The 16683-nt window shown below is 34.4% G+C and overlaps 1 protein-coding gene and 1 long non-coding RNA gene across 5 annotated transcripts in view; one reads left to right on the top strand and one right to left on the bottom strand.

Moving 5' to 3' along the window:
• LOC127864858 (uncharacterized) overlaps positions 1 to 16683 on the bottom strand; it is a 322960-nt gene that overhangs the window by 238111 nt on the left and 68166 nt on the right. The gene's annotated exons all lie outside the window — the stretch shown is intronic.
• LOC127864869 (uncharacterized) lies at positions 9276 to 10546 on the top strand. Its single transcript, XR_008042328.1, has 2 exons — positions 9276 to 10008; positions 10381 to 10546. It is a non-coding gene; the product is annotated as an uncharacterized LOC127864869 (long non-coding RNA).

Here is a 16683-nt window from a genome sequence, read left to right as displayed (position 1 = left end):
TAGAGAGATGAAGACCTTTTGAATGTAACTAATTTATCCTGCTTAATTTGATATTTTGATTTATCATTTTTCACCACAAGAAACTATCGGAAACGTGCTCTAATAGGACGATTGATAATGGGACTGAATAAGAATTCAGAAGGTGTGATATTTAAGAAATAGTAAATCCCACTGAGGTCCCTATGGCATTATAGTGACCAGCCAAGCCAGGCAGCCACAAACCCTATATGGACCGAAGCCGTAGGCTGAGGTCCATATACAGTTTTTGGCTGTCTGGCTGGTCACTATAATGCCATTGGGACCGAAGTGGAGTTTACTATTTCTTATATTACACCGAAGAGTATCCCCTGTATCACTGTACAGTGTTAAACCGGCTTTCCGTAGTTTTATTTTTCATGCAACTGAATGCGCAAACGATGACGTAAATTGTGTGACGTAGTTTCTTTGACGAAACATTCCAGTTGGAGCTAAATGCTCTGGATGTTTAGGACATGTCGGACGTGCTATTTTGTTAACAGTTAGTTATTTGTTTAAGGCATCAAACGAATGCAAAACGTATTTTGGATTGTGTGTTTATCATACATTATGTAAACTTCGATAGGAATACAATAAAATAGTGTGATTTAAAATGAGTTTCGATAAAGGGATGGAAGAATAGAAAATGGAAGTGAATATCGTTTCGACTTTATTGTTTTAAACATTGTATTAACGTTAACGTTGGCATTGAGGTTAGCGTGTCGTTTATTCTAAATTAAGTTTTTTTTTGTACTCTTGTTAAAGCTGAAATAGTGTCAATGCTGTTCAATGACGCGTCAACACAGTGCACATATAGCGGTGTGTAACCCCGAAGGTCCATATACAAAAAAATAGTGACCGGTCCATATACTCTAAGGTTTTTCAATCGCATTTTACAGACTGAAACCGGTCATATAGATATAGAAGGACCAATATCTCTGAGGTGTAATATTGACAAATATATCACCAGCAAGCGCTACTAATGTATTCCGTATGACACAAAAGTGCATTTTAATGACATTGAGCACTGGTTATTTGAAACCCTTGGTGTCGACAACATGGTACGGCCATTATCAATAAACAGGTGACAAATTTCATAACGGTTGCTAAGATATTAAAATGTCAATGATTAAAAGGATGATATTAATGAATCGAGAGCTTACCGAAGAGGCATGTTGCTTTTGATGTAAAAATGTGGAAAATATGTAAATATTAAAAAAAAAATATGGGGCCATAACAATAAGTGTCTGAGGCATAAATTGCTCTAAAGCCTTTATGCGAGCTTGAAAGAGAAAGACTGAATCATTACAGGCCTGACCAGTAAGGTGTTAACCCTTTCAGTGCGGGAACCGAATTTTAAAGGCCTTTGCAAACAGTTTGGATCCAGATGAGACACCACAGAGTGTGGCGTCTCATCAGGATCCAAACTGTTTGCTATTATGATAGTATTCTTTGAAAAAAATCGAAGAAAATGCTTATTTTAGAAATTCAGCAGACGACATTTTAGCAGACGACAAATTTCCCAGCATGCAAAGGGTTAAAGCTCTTGTGTGTTTCATTACGTTTTAAGATATCCAATTTGTCAATAAACAGCTAGGTTAAAAAATAACCTTTGAATTTTGTTTGATTGATAAAGAATAATTTATTTTTTTTGCTTACGAAGATCTGTTGAAAAGATTTATGTGATGTGAAATGTCCAATGGTTACGAAAATTACCGATCGTCATTTTTCTGAAAAACAGCATGTCGCGGTTTACAAAAACAAATGACTGCACCCAAATATTTTAATGTTACTGACTATAACGGGTTGATACATGTATGATTTTGCTTCACATTTAGTAAAGTGACAATATCAAGGCCGACACACTTGAACTATGAAGGATATTCTGTCCTTTGGCCTATGTCTATCAATGCAGTGTATATAAATATGATCGGCAACTTCCAAAACCAATCAGAAAATGTTGACAGGCACAAAATGTTTTTAAAATTCTTATTTCTGCAAATATTCTACCACATAATGACATTTCTTGTGTATACCAATAAATAAATGATTTTCAAGCAATAGCACGTTGATTTCAATCAGGAACACTGTCTATAACAGTGAAAACAAATATTCCAATCTTTTTGGTTTACAATTTTTGTGATGTAAATAGCTTGCATGCAGCATGAAATTGAATGTTCTGTCAGATAAGTGTTTCGACTTTCTGGAGTGGGTGATTTCAGACTGTTTAATCCAACTAGAAAAGAGCTCTTAAAGTTAGTTAGACTCATGTAAAGTGAAGTAATAAAGAACCACTTTTGGTAAACAACCCAAATGTGACCTCCCTTGTTGGATCATGCTACATTTGGAAATGGAATGACATATACGAGTAATGCCAGTCCAAGGGAGATAACTCAAAATTAATTTTTTTACCAAACTTCTCTGTTTGTCCAGGAATTATTACTTAATTTCACTTCATGGAATTGTAGAAGTTCTTAATGTCTTTATTAAACTGAAATACATACTGAATATACTTTTAGACATGAACTAAAGTCATAAACATGATGTTTGAGGTAAATATATGGAATTTATGAAATACTCATTCAAAATAATTTGACCACATTAATACTGGTGATAAATAACAGGCTTGATAATGAATTGCTTAGAACAACTTGCTATTATCTGGAATTAAAAAATAATTGTCTTAAACTTCAATGTTCAAAACAAATTTTCAACACACAGTATCAAATATGGATTTCTTCTCAATTGGGTAAGGACTGCAAAGACATGTCCAAATTTTCATGTGGTTTAAAGGAAGATGTCAAAAGCCAAAAGTGGTACTTGAAAGGACAGGCAACACACATTTGACAGCAGACAATGACAGATCACAATATCCCATACCTTAGAACTTAAACCATAGTTCAGCACCCAATCTGTGATTCGGCTGCATGCCACTGAGGCTGTTACTGTTATTGATATCAAGGTTATCTTACCTGACAAGACTTGGCTTGTTATTCTTGACTTGACAACTATCCCTGCCGCAGTCACTTCCACCTCAACAAGTTGGAGGTCAGTACAGGTCCAGTGGCTGACTTAAGTTCAATTCCTGCTGCTCACTAGACAACTATTCCAACTTAAGTCACTTCCACCAAGACATGCTGGAGGTCCGTACATGTCTAGTGTCTTGATTTAGTCCTGGTACCACTACTCACTGGACTATTATTCCAACCTCAGTCACTTCCACCAAGACATGATAGAGGTCCGTACATGTCTAGTATCTTGATTTAGTTCTGGTACCACTACTCACTAGACTACTATTCCAACCAGTCAATGTCACCTAGACACTGGATCTTGTCAGTAGATTTCCAAGATCTGATTTAAGTTCAATTATTAATTCTGCTGCTCAACAGAAACTATAACAACTACACTCACTTCCACATGGACAGGAAACAGGTAAGTAGATGTCCAGTGTCTGGCTAGAATTCCATTTATTCTCAATACCCACAGAACATCATTCACTGACTGACCAATCTGTCTCCAGAACATCAACTGTGAATATACAAAAACAAAAATGAATGAGATAATGAATCTGATTTTTGTAAGTAAAATTTTTTGTAAACAAATCCATTTTGTTCACTACATACATGTACTAAGTAGACCACCTGTTAAGGCAAAAAGTGCACCTAAAAGATAAGCAGGTTTTTGCAAAAATTATACCTGTATCTACATTGTATTTATATTCTTTATTAAATACCAAACGCTACTTTGAAATCATGAATCATAGGATAAACAATGTTCCAACTTTTATTGAGTTGAGTGTTGTTTTTTTCAAATGTTTGTATAGCTCGATTAAATAAGATTTGAACAAGAGCTGTCAGAGGACAGCGCGCTCAACTATTCAAGTGCTTGACAGTATAACATAAGCCATCATGGGGAAATTGTTCATATTCAATAATTTATTAGACGATCTTTCAAAAATAAAAAAGGAAAAAATCATTTTATTTTTTTTTGGGGGGGGGGGGGGCGGAGGGTTGAGAGGGGGTATAATGTGGGGTGTGGTCATTTATTAGACAATCTTTATTGTTTGGGTGGAATCCATTGTGGTATTCAAGTAAGTGTTGTTTTGTCAAAGTAATAATAAAATGTGATCATAAATAAAGAACTTATGGCAATTTAAGCAAAATGTTCAATTATCTAAGTGTTAAAGGGGCCATAATTATGTCAAAATGCTTGATACAGTGGTCTGCTCTTGTTTATAGGTTTGGGTCACGTTGGTAAACAAGTATGTAACATATAAAAGCAATATGTCAAAGGATATAGGAAATATTTGGGGTAGTACGCAAACTTTAACATAGTTTTATCAATAATATGCATTCTAATTATAAAAGGGGCAATAAATATGACAAAATGCTTGATAGAGTTGTCTGCTCTTGTTTATAGGTTGGGGTGATGTTGTTAAACAAGTATGCAAAATATAAAAGCAATATGTCAAGGGACAAAGAAAATATTTGGGGTAGTGCGAAAACTTTAACATTTGCACGCTAACGCAGACGCTAACGCTAACGCAGAAACTCACGCTGACGCCGGGGCGAGTGGGATAGCTCCACTATATATATTTCATATATAATAGTCGAGCTAAAAATTGGTTACCAATTGTTGAAGACATTACTAGGTTTTCTAGTTTTTGACCACAATTGACTCTAATTCAGACATACACTGTAGCCTTTATAATGACAAGATGAAGTTTCAATAAGATTTATAATTTAATAATGATTAATAAAACAGTACATTTGGATTTCATTTTGTATATAAATAAATACTATGTTAGTGTTATTGTGTACTAAAATTTATCCCACGAGTGAAGAAAGGTTTACATGGCGAGGCTTGCCGAGGCTTGTAAGCCTTTCTGAGACGAGTGGGATAAATTTAAGTACAAAATCACACTAACATAGTATTCTATTTATCCTACAATATTTTTTGTATTTAATTTATTTCTGATGCAATAAAAATAGCAGACTTTAATTTATAAAATAAAAGTAAAAACACATTAAAATAGCTGAATCTAACATTGCATAGTAATATTATTTGTGATCTTTCCCGTTTACGGAACTCGAAATAGTCCTTAAGAATTACACGCAAAAGAAGAGAAACGAGACAAAATATCGCTTTACGCCTCGATTCAAATTTAATCAGCGTTCCAAATGTTACACATTCAAGTAGAACACAGCCGTTTGTTTTCAAACTACAATTCTGGTTTCATCACTGTAAAATACCGAAAACAAAATGGCTGCCATTTTTAAATTTACAAAATGTGTAGAAACCTACGTGAAGTTGTGTAGATCTTCTAACCATGTTTATTTTCGTAAAGTTTAATTTGCTTCCATGACGAGTTAAAATTCTGGACACATTTCTTCATTGCCATCCATCTTTTCCATTTTAACGCACTGGATGCAAGCTGCTGAGACAATTCTTTGTGAATAGACATTCTTTGATTGACTGACAAAGTAAAGACTTGTTAATCAAAGAAATTACCCTTTTAACTCAACATCGATTTCCTTCGAACAGTTAAAGAAAAATTCACTGATACTTTTCTTAAATTTAATCCATCAATTGTTCAACAAAACATCGCGTTATTCGAGTACATTCGACATTTTAACTAAATCAAAAATGCAATCTCACCAGTTTCATTCCAGTTTTATATCCCAACACTGTTATTCACATTCATAATATTATATCCAACGTAAACACACACAATAATCCTTGGATGCTTAAAAAATATTTAATTGTGAAATAAAAACCCTCCAATTCCGAATTTATGTTGTCCTTAAATCAAACCCGTCTAGCTTCTTTCGTCATTTAAATTACGTCACACGAGATACGTCATAAATTGCGTAATCAATTGAATGAAAACAAAAGTACGGAAAGCTGGTTCTTCATAAATTTTAGTGAAGAACCAAAATAGTATTATAGTATGACTCAAAACCTGTGCCAATCTATAATTTAGTATAAAAGTGAGATATATATTTTAGACGTTAATACACGGCTGAGCCGGGCCAGGCAATGATAATCGGCCCCATGTTGCAAACTAGGGTTATGCCCCCTGCAGGCCGATTATCACTGCTCGGCCCATCAAGGCCGTGTATTATCCTCTAAATAATCCATCGTAAACACACACACTTGTTAACTCGTTAAACGACTGCGTACCCAATGACCTGAATGACGCAATCAGGGATGAAAGGCCAAAAAAGTAGTCCCTATGTTATAAAAATAAATGTGGAATAAACCTCATCTAAAAATAACCGTGGAGAAAACCTTATCTTTTCTTTATGAGTCGTATTTGTTCTATAAAATAATTTAGCTGTAGGATTAATGATTATTTTGTTATGATTTACATAATAATGCAATAAAGTATCAATATCTTCACATCTTGAATCATGATGAAGTTAAATGTTATATTTTATTATGTTTGGGTTTTAAATTATGCATATTCTCTTATACATGGTGTTGATCTAATATGTTATTATTATAGTTTGTTCCCTTAACATTCTTGCAGTAATGTTTTGTTGTAAGATATAATAATCAATAAAAGTTTAAGAAATAGTTTCTCTTTTCTTTATGTTATTACCCTCGCCATAGGTGGACGGATATAGTTTTAGCATTGTCTGTCCGGAACAATATCTCAGAATTGCTTGAACCAATTTCATGGAAATTGATATAAGTGTATATATCATTATAGAATGATGTGTGTAAAATGCTGTTGCAATTCATTTGCAAATAACAGAGTAATGGCCTTTTTTACTTGAAAATAATCACACTATTGTGTCTGGAGCGAAATCTTGGAACTGCTTGTGCAGATTTCATACAAACTTGGAATGAGTGTACATATTGATAAGAGGATGGTAAAGGTCAAATTGTCACTCAAACAATTGGTCAATAATGGAGTTATGGCCACTTTTTACATAAAAATACATGTTGATATTGGTATTTTAACTGCTTTTTGGATTTCATTGAACCTTTATTTAAGTGTATCAATGTATGAGTCTAAAGCAGTAGTTGTTTATAGAATTTGGCGTTGCAAGCATTTGGCGGGTGATATCAATTTAACAAATGTGCTTGTTTATTTACATTTTTATCCAAGAATAACAACAAAATCAATAACACAAATCATACATCTCTATATTCATGAAACAAAAATATGATTGAATCAAGGAATCAAAGTTGACTTTTTTCAACAATTTGCCACATCAAAATTCAATTATTTTCTAATTCCATCTATAACATGTATTTATCTATGAATAAGCAACATTCTATCATCAGTATTCAAGACTATTAATCACTAAAACTAAAATCCTCACATTTAAATCATATGATGTGTGTCTATAATAATATGCTGTGTGCTTTACATAGAATGCAGTTTGTTTGTTTTGGTATGCTGTGTGTTTAAGATGGTGTGCTGTGTGTTTGTTTTGGTAGGCTGTGTGTTTGTGATGATATGCTGTGTTTTTGGTATGCTGTGAGTGTGTGATGGTGTGCTGTGTGTTTGTGATGGCATGCTGTGTGTTTGTGATGGTATGCTGTGTGTTTGTGATGGTATGCTGTGTGTCTGTGATGGTAATGCTGTGTGTTTGTGATGGTATGCTGTGTGTTTATGATGGTATGCTAATGAGGCAGGCAGGCAGACCAAAAACAAATCCCTTATCATTTGATACTGGGGCATAAAATTGAGTGAAAATCACTGACCCAGCCCGAGCCCAACTCCCATTACTTTTGACCCAGGGGTCAGATCAAAATTCCAAATAATGCACTGTGGCACATATGCTCACAGTTACCATGTGTGTAAGTTTCAAGGTTCTAGTGCTCATAGTGTAGGAGGAGATAGTGGCCAGGACGGACGGACAGACGGCGGAGATAACCACATAAGAGATTTCAAAATCTAAACGCGGACCCTAGGTTCAAGGTCAAGGTCAAAGGGGTCAAAAAATTTATGTGCATGGAAAGGTCCAGATACACATGTGTACCAAATATGAAAGCAATATCTGAAGGGACACAGACGTTATGAGCTTTTTTTGAATCCCGGTCGTAGATTTCGACACCTGAACGCAGACCCCAAGTTCAAAATTTGTATGCACATGGAAAGGTGTTGTCCAGATACACATGCGTACCAAATATAAAAGCAATATCTGAAGGGATACAATAAGTATGAGCCTTTTTCTAATCGTGGTCTCAGATTTCGGAACCTGAACGCTGACCTCAAGTTCAAGGTCAAGGTCACAGGGGTCAAAAATAGAATGTGCATGGAAAGGTGTTTTCCAGATACACATGCATATCAAATATGAAAGCAATATCTAAAGGGACACAGTAGTTATGAGCCTTTTTCAAATCGCGGTTGCAGATTTCTAAACCTGAACACTGACCTCAAGTTCAAAGTCAAGGTCACAGGGGTAACAAATTATATGCGCATGGAAAGGTGTTGTCTAGAAACATATGCATACCAAATATCGAATTTTTCGAATCGCGGTCCCAGGAAAACCTATGACCTGGCCCCACCAAGGTCAGATCAAAATGCCAAATAGCTCACCGTCGCACATATGCTCATAGCTACTATGTGTGTAAGTTTCAAGGTTCTAAGGCTAATAGTGTAGGAGGAGATAGTGGCAAGGATGGACGGACAGACAGTGGAGATAACCACATAATCCCCTCTTTTTCTCCGAAAAGTGTGGGGATAACAATATTGGATAACCATATGATATTGATAAAATAATTAAGCATTTGTAATTATTTTCCTCAACAATCTGGAAAATACGTTGAGTAGCATTTATATTTTTGCTTTTAAAAACTAAAGTCTGCATGGCTCCGTGGTAGTGCATTAGCTTTGGCTTCAAGAGGTCCCTGCTTCAAATTCATGGTATTTTTAATCAACTGTATTTTCTTGCTGTTAATTAGTTAAGAATAGTTTAAACATTATTATAAATTTGTTGATCAACAATGACATGTTTCAACAAGAGCTGTCACCATAGGATGACAAATGCCCCTAATAAATGCTTTGATAGAAGTTATGAGCATTTTACCATGCTAAAACCTTGAAATGCACTAAGTGACCCCGTGCCCTAGTTTTTGACCCGGCATGACTCATATTCGAACTTGACTTAGATAATGTCTAGATACAACTTCTGACCAAGTTTGGTAAAGATCGGATGCAAAGTATTTGAATAGAGAGCGGACACGAAAAGTGTGACATACAGACTGACAGACTTACAGTGCAAAAACTATATACTAGCAACCCCAGCTAATCTCCGATAATCCCACATTTTATCTGGAAAACTGTGAAAAGTCTACACCGCCTGTGGCATTTTGGGGATTAAAATTACATTTGTAGATGAATATTTTTATAATTGGTCTCATTTTAAAGCTAATAAAATTCTCTACAAAATGCATGTTTTACTTTTGTATTTTACCCACTATAACCCAGTTTTATCTGTTAATAAACAATAAATATTATGGTTTTTCGCTGTTGCGCGTGATTATCAACTTTCATGCACTCGGCGCGTGGCACATGTACTCTTTGTTCCTATTCGCGGGTGACTTAAACTTTATGAATATTAATGAGATTGACGAATCCATTTAGAAAAGTTCACGACCTCCATTCATGACTTTGATGCAAATTTTTAAGTTCATCCGAACCGAAGATATAGTCCCCTAAAGTGTCGCCGATTTTTTACAAAAAGTACTGATTTCCGAACTATGCATCATATATCATATTGTAGGGAATGTTCTGAAGTTTAATTTGATATAAAAATCTTTTGTCGGAAACAATAGGAACCCTCCCGCATTTTAAGCCGAACGTAGTAATTTATTCAAATTTACTCCGGTCACGCGGCGACCTCGCTTTTCACCTTTGACCGCCATTTTGATTAACTGATTACGCATCGTAAACACGTTTTTCTATCGACGATTTTGAGCATGTTACCGATAGAAAACATCTTCATGTGGTTCAACTTTATTCTAAATACAAAGGTGAGTTCTAGAAACCTTGATTTTGACTCGATTAATTATTTATTTCAGTGCAAATATGTAATTTCGATGTAAGGACGGGCACTTGCTCGTGCGATCGAATCGTAGGAAAACCAACCCCGTGTTACTGTTATGAAATGCCCTCAAAGGTGTTTTTATCCGTAAATTATATGTATGAAAATAAGTTTTCTTAAGTATCTAAACAATCGTTGACATGATTAAATCGATAAATTTGCCCCGACGTTGTAGAAATTGTCCAAATGTGCATATTCCCACTGGCCTGTGAGAATGTTTTTGCACTGTAAAAGTTGCATATTAACATGATTTATACATGTACTGATGATGTAGGTCTGACTTTTCTTTCCTTTTTTTCAGTAGATCTAGGAAGTCAATGGCAGACTACCCAGGACCATTCTGTCATGAAAATGGTATAACAACCTCTCTTTAGAAGAAGGCAGAAACCTTGTAGCCTATAAACAGGCAGAAGAATGGACTCATTCTTGAAATAAATACTTTTATAGAAAAAATGGGGAAATTTCAACTGTGTTGTTCAATTTACTGTGTCATCTTAATCCTTCATTCAAAGCATCAACAGAAAAATATGTCAAAACCAAAGTTTCAAGAACATGTGACCAGAAAAAAAACTTGTCAATTTAAAGAAAAGTGCCCGGTGAAAAAATGTGAAAGACTTGATGAATCTAAATGCAGAATTTTAAATTGTAATGCATATGTTGCAATTGCATACCAGGATGCTTGGTATCCTGGTATGGATTTTGAAGTTAAAGATAAAGAAAACTTTGTGGTTAAATTCATGACTACCACCAGAAAACTTGGCCAGTACAAATGGCCTCTACGAGAAGACATTCAGACGGTTCAGAAACAATTCCTAATTTCTGCTGGATTTGTGCCCGACTGTTTGAATTTTGAATGGTTATGGAATGTGAAAGAGGCACCAACAAAAGACAACATATATAACATATATAAGAAATATTCATAGATTTATTTCAAGGATTAGAAAGTTATTGAATGTGTGCATGTCCCCGTCCCAAAACGATGAAAAGACATTCCGCCCCCCCCCCAAACACCTGTGAAAATTTGATTAGAGAGTTAAGACTAAATTAGTTAAATTTGCTTTTAAAAACCTGTTTCCATTTTAAGTAATTCCAATATTGCTTTTGAGTGAATAAATGTGTTAATTGTAGATATTTTAGCCTGATGCCTTTCGAAAAAAAGATAATGTCTCTAATAAAATTATGTCTCTAATAAAATTATGTATATGCTTCCTAAATGTGTTGATCATTACCATGTGTGTATTAATAACTAAAAGGGTTTATAATACTTTAATGAACAGAGTATACATTGATCTACAAATGTTCCAAATTTCATGAAGATATCTCTAAAAATAAAAAAGTTATGGCAATTTTACTATGTAAAAATGTATGAACTTGAATTTCCGGTGCCGCGAATGTCGCGCTTCCTTGTTCACTTTATATAGGGAGAAAATTCAGAATTTGTGCGCATTTTAGCAATATTCAAATTCCCATAACTTTTTTATTTTTTAAGATATTTTAAAAAGAAAAACTGTTCTGAAAAGCTCTTAAAGAGCTCTTTTCAAATATGCAATTGCCTTTAAAAACAGATGTTGATGAAAAATTAGCTGGGGTTGCTATATATACCCCCTTTTCTTTGAAAGGGGGCATAAAAATACAAAACGTGAAATTCAATGTGAACTGTGAACAACTCCCTTTAAGTAATAAAAATAGGACATAAAATCACCCATTAAAAAATTGTGGGCGCAGTAATAGGGGCTTGTGTCTTCCATTGCCAAGTATAATAAACTTCAATATGTTTACCCAATTTTTAGGGTTTTTTCAACTTTTGACATGAGTGCAAAAAACCTTGCTTAAATTGATGTTCATTAAATGTTTTTAGCTTTGATTCTTACTCAACCATGAATTGGAGCAACAATATTTGAGTTAGCCTTCTGCCTGTAAAAAGTTCTTAAGTAAAGCTCAAGGTTCCAATATATTAAATCATAATGTATCCCTCCATGGTAGACAGAAATGCTTATTTCTAACCAGTTTCTATTCTACTATGTTTAAAATGCCATTTAGCATTTGCAACCAAGCCTTTTTGTGATTATTTCCTTTAAGTCTTTCCTATATGTGTTTTATATGTGTTGCGGCAGTTTATTTAACCTAGAATATATTTATAGCATTTACACCGATGATGCTATTATCGCAACTCAATATTTTTGTTATCAGTATCATCAGAAATGACCGAGTTGGTTCATAATTCAATTGTCAGTGGTTCGATCCCAGGTGGGGTTAACTTTTTTTTTTTACTTTTTTTTTATTTCTTTAATTTCGTTCTTGTTTTGTACTGGAGCTTTTTAGTCATGTCGTTTAAATTTATCACTTTAAAGCATTTAATCACAAACTTCAAAACAAGCCGAAATCTGTGAATAAGTCAGCGCCCTCACACTACTTTGGTGGAAGGGGTCCGCAGCCCTAAGTAGGGGGAATTTTTTTGTAAATGGGGGAATTTTTAAAACGAAAAAAAACAAACAAACTATGTTTAACTGTTATAAACATATATTTCTATATATGCGACTGTCTATATAAGACAGAAAGGTGGGTTTTTACTCAATCTATATAACAGTAATCTTATTTAAAAGTCCTCCATTATGTCCTTTTTGTTCCTAAAACAAGCTAGTGCTGTGTCCATTTGCATGCAAAGTTTGTCATAAATCAAAGATCGTGACCATGATATATCCGGCGCGCGATTTAAATTGTCAGGTTATTCATGCATGTTTATGTATGTATTAGCTTAGTTTGGCAATCTCAAAACACGCTATTTACCTATCTTATTGAAGTGTTATATCCCAGCGCCCTCACACTACTTTGGCGGAAGGGGTCCGCAGCTCTTAGCAGGGGGAATTTTTGGTACATGGGGGAATTAAAAAAAAAAAAAAAAAACTTTTTTTTACTGTTATAAACATATATTTCTATATATGTGACTGTCTATAGGACAGAAAAGTGGACTTTTACAAAATCTACATGTATATAACAGTAATCTAATTTTAATGTGGGTCAGTAGGTAGGCTTTTTTTTCATACCACAACACTTGATTGAATATTTGACTCAATTAGAAAGTAATTATTTTCAGATATCAGCAATTGTGAAATGCATGACGGCATAGTACTACCTTTCAGATATTGTTCTTAACAAGAATGTTTGATCCAGATTGTCTTTATCTGTAAATTACTGTACAAATAAATATTCTTTGAAAACTATATAAAGACTGCATTTTGAAAAAAGCATTTATTGACTAGAATAAATGTAAATGAATTAAAACATTAACAAAAATAACAGCTCTGAACGATTCAGACGCTTTATGCAGTTGCGTAAATTTCGGACATAAAATTCGGATGCGAATTTTGTAACAGAAAAAGCTTTTGTCTTTATCTGTAAATTACTGTACAAATAAATATTCTTTGAAAAGTAAAGACTGCATTTTGAATAAAGCATTTAATGATTATAATAAATTTCAATGAAACAAACATTAAAAAAAACAGTTCTGAACGATTCAGACGCTTTCCGCAGTTGCGTAAATTTCGGACATTAAATTCGGATGCGGATTTTATAACAGAAAAAACTTTTGAGTTGGCGGTTAAAAAACAGGTTCGGTCGGGTAACTGGACACAAGACTTTTTTTTGTTAGGCCTATATTGGACAAAGCGATATAACGGACCGTGATATATTGGAGTCAATTTTCAACTATAAATCAGCAATTTTTTGTACATTTTCTGAGGGGAAAAAAATCAGTTCTTGGGGGAAAAAAAATATACTTTTCAGGTGGGGGACTTCAGCCGAAATTCGGCGGCAGATTTGATAGATTGAGGGCCCTGTAAGTACATGTTAGTTGTTAATGATTAAGGTCGAGTTTGATACTGTATGGTATTATGTTTGTGCTTAAATATTGTTTTTTATTAATGTCTTTTGGTAAGCTGTTGTGACCCCAGTTAAGATTGTAAACAATTTCTAATGTTTATGCATATTTCTTAGCATCTATGTACCGGTACTTGTACCTGCACTTGGGTTTTGCCTAATTGATGTATTTTTATAAATTTGACGTAGACAATAGGGATAGGTACAACAAAAAATCATTTTGGTATTAAAAATAGTAAAAAATTGATGTTTTATGGGGTGACATAAAAATTAACAATTTTTTTTTTGTAAATGTAACTTGTGTTCTCCATTTTTTTGGCATTCTGTTGTTTAATTAAATGGTATTTTATGTATCTCAGCTTATTTTACATCTATATGTTGTCTATTTCATAGGTTATTATTGGTTTCAGGCAATAGAGAAATGGTGAATAAAATCAAAAAAAGGCTGGTGACCCTATATTTTTATTTCATTTTTCATATAGTATTTGTACACTGTAACTCCAATATAACGCGCTCCGTTATAACGCTGAATCTAATATAACGCGGTGGGTGCTTGGATCCCATTTTTTTTCCAACCTTCCATTCGATTTCTGATTCAAATCCGTATTATGCAACTTCATGTATTTTCAGACAATTTAAAGATGGCGGCAATCACATGTTGATTGCTTTATTCAACCGTCCGTTGAACCGATTATAATCGCCTCAAGGTTAAACAACACCGACAGCTAATTGGTGTTAATCTGTTGTGTAATGTCAATAAAGGTGTGGAAAAACTCGTGTGTCAGTGTTTATTACATGTATTCCTCATCAGAGCGGTTCAGTGCGATAATTTCCATAAGTTTAAAGCAAGCGAGATAGTTATACAATTAAAGTAATTCAAAACGATTGAAACATTCTTACTTTGATATGGTTGCAGTTTGACTATATTAAATGCTGTGGAATATACTGCCTACAGTATAAAACAACTTTTTCTGTCATTTCATTATCATTCTAGTATTATGTCATTTAATCTTTCAGTTCGTGTATAAGAAATTAAATAATGCAGACGATTTAGTTACATGTAGGGCTGTCACGATTCACCGGTATATCGGTATATCGCGGTGCATGTCGTGAAAAAAATCGCACCGCGGTACGGCGTTGCCGCACCGGTTTTTTAAATATTATTATATTAGCACAGATATAAATACATTACACAATTATTTTGATATAGATATCGTTTTAAAAACTGTAGAAGCGATTCAAAAGGGCTAAATAAATAATCCGTTAATATCCAGGTCAAGCAAGCACTTCCACTGGTAGATGTTTAACTTTCACGTTTAAAATACGGCGATGTATGGGTCCGTACCTTTTTTGGAATTTGGGACAGATTTCCTTTGCAAATCAGTTCATAATTATCCAAAAGATGTTTACTCTATTTCTTATTTTCTTTCTTTAGTATATCGATCGTTCAAAGCATGGCACTTCCGAATCATGTTATCTTAAGATTATGAATAAGTCGCGGAAGAGTCAGAACGCTACGGATTTTCAATACTGGGCCTGCTGACTCCGCATTTTAAACATGCCCTTGAAGCGTTCGATTTACACAGATTGTAGTCACAGCTATTGTAAACAACATGGCGGACATTTTAGAAAAAGACGCGAATAACAATAACAATGACTACTTCTATCAAGTTTATTACAGTTTCTTTTACAGTTTCTAGTCATACTATGATACCAGTGTTTTCTGATTATTGAGTTTAGTAAAGTTTGTAAAACTTGTTATTCTGCTGTTTTCTTCACAGATTCATATTTTGTAAAATATCGCGGTACGTACCGCGATACAGTGTTGCCGTACCATGATATACCGCGGTACGCTCACGACGTATCGTGACAGCCCTAGTTACATGCGAACGCAGTGTACCGGTAATTGTTAACAGAGTTTCACTTTCATTTTCGCGCAGTATCAGAAAGTCCCCGGGAAACACGTTTTTTGCATGCGTATGATGCAATAAAACAATTTTTTGTACATGAGTCGTATTGCATTCAATCTAAATTTAAAGTCGCTTGTCCAATGAAGGCTCTGCCCCATAATGCACTGTACTCTTAACACTTCTGAAAATGGCATATATGCGTACGGTTGTGTTTACGAATTTCTTAAACATATATCGTCATTAATGTTCTAGATTATTATTTTTTAAGTGATGTTGCAATTTTATTGGATTATCGGATAAATGTGCACATAAGAAAAGCGGTATGTATACTGTTATCGATACGATTCTGTTTATATGCATGTATTTGCGTCAACACAGCATGGCAATATACATGACCTATATTATAGGCTATTCTATACCTGTTTTTTTTTATAGCGCCCTGCAGTAAATGAGCTCAAAACCTATAACGCGGATCCGTTATAACGCTGTTTCGTGGCTTGGACCCCATTGACCGCGCTATATTGGAGGTACAGTGTATATAGTACTTGAATATAAAGTTGAACAAAATCTATTTGGTGTAAAAAAATCAGCAAAACTGCAGCAACATCAGGGCTAAACACTAAGGCACGTCGGAAAGACATTCACTGCCTGTACCTAGGTCCGGGATAGCCAAGGTCCCAAGAACATGCCCGACCGGTCGTGTGTATTTTGGGAGGGATTATGTGTTCTTTATCAATAAACTGCATTTTAAATAAGCATTTCAAAGATGCAAATATCTTAATACAGTACGATCAGATGACAATTAAATCCCAGAGTGA

This window comes from Dreissena polymorpha, chromosome 1 (assembly GCF_020536995.1).
Source record: "Dreissena polymorpha isolate Duluth1 chromosome 1, UMN_Dpol_1.0, whole genome shotgun sequence".
NCBI classification, from domain to species: Eukaryota; Metazoa; Mollusca; class Bivalvia; order Myida; family Dreissenidae; genus Dreissena; species Dreissena polymorpha.
This window is presented reverse-complemented; position numbering and strand designations above follow the sequence as displayed.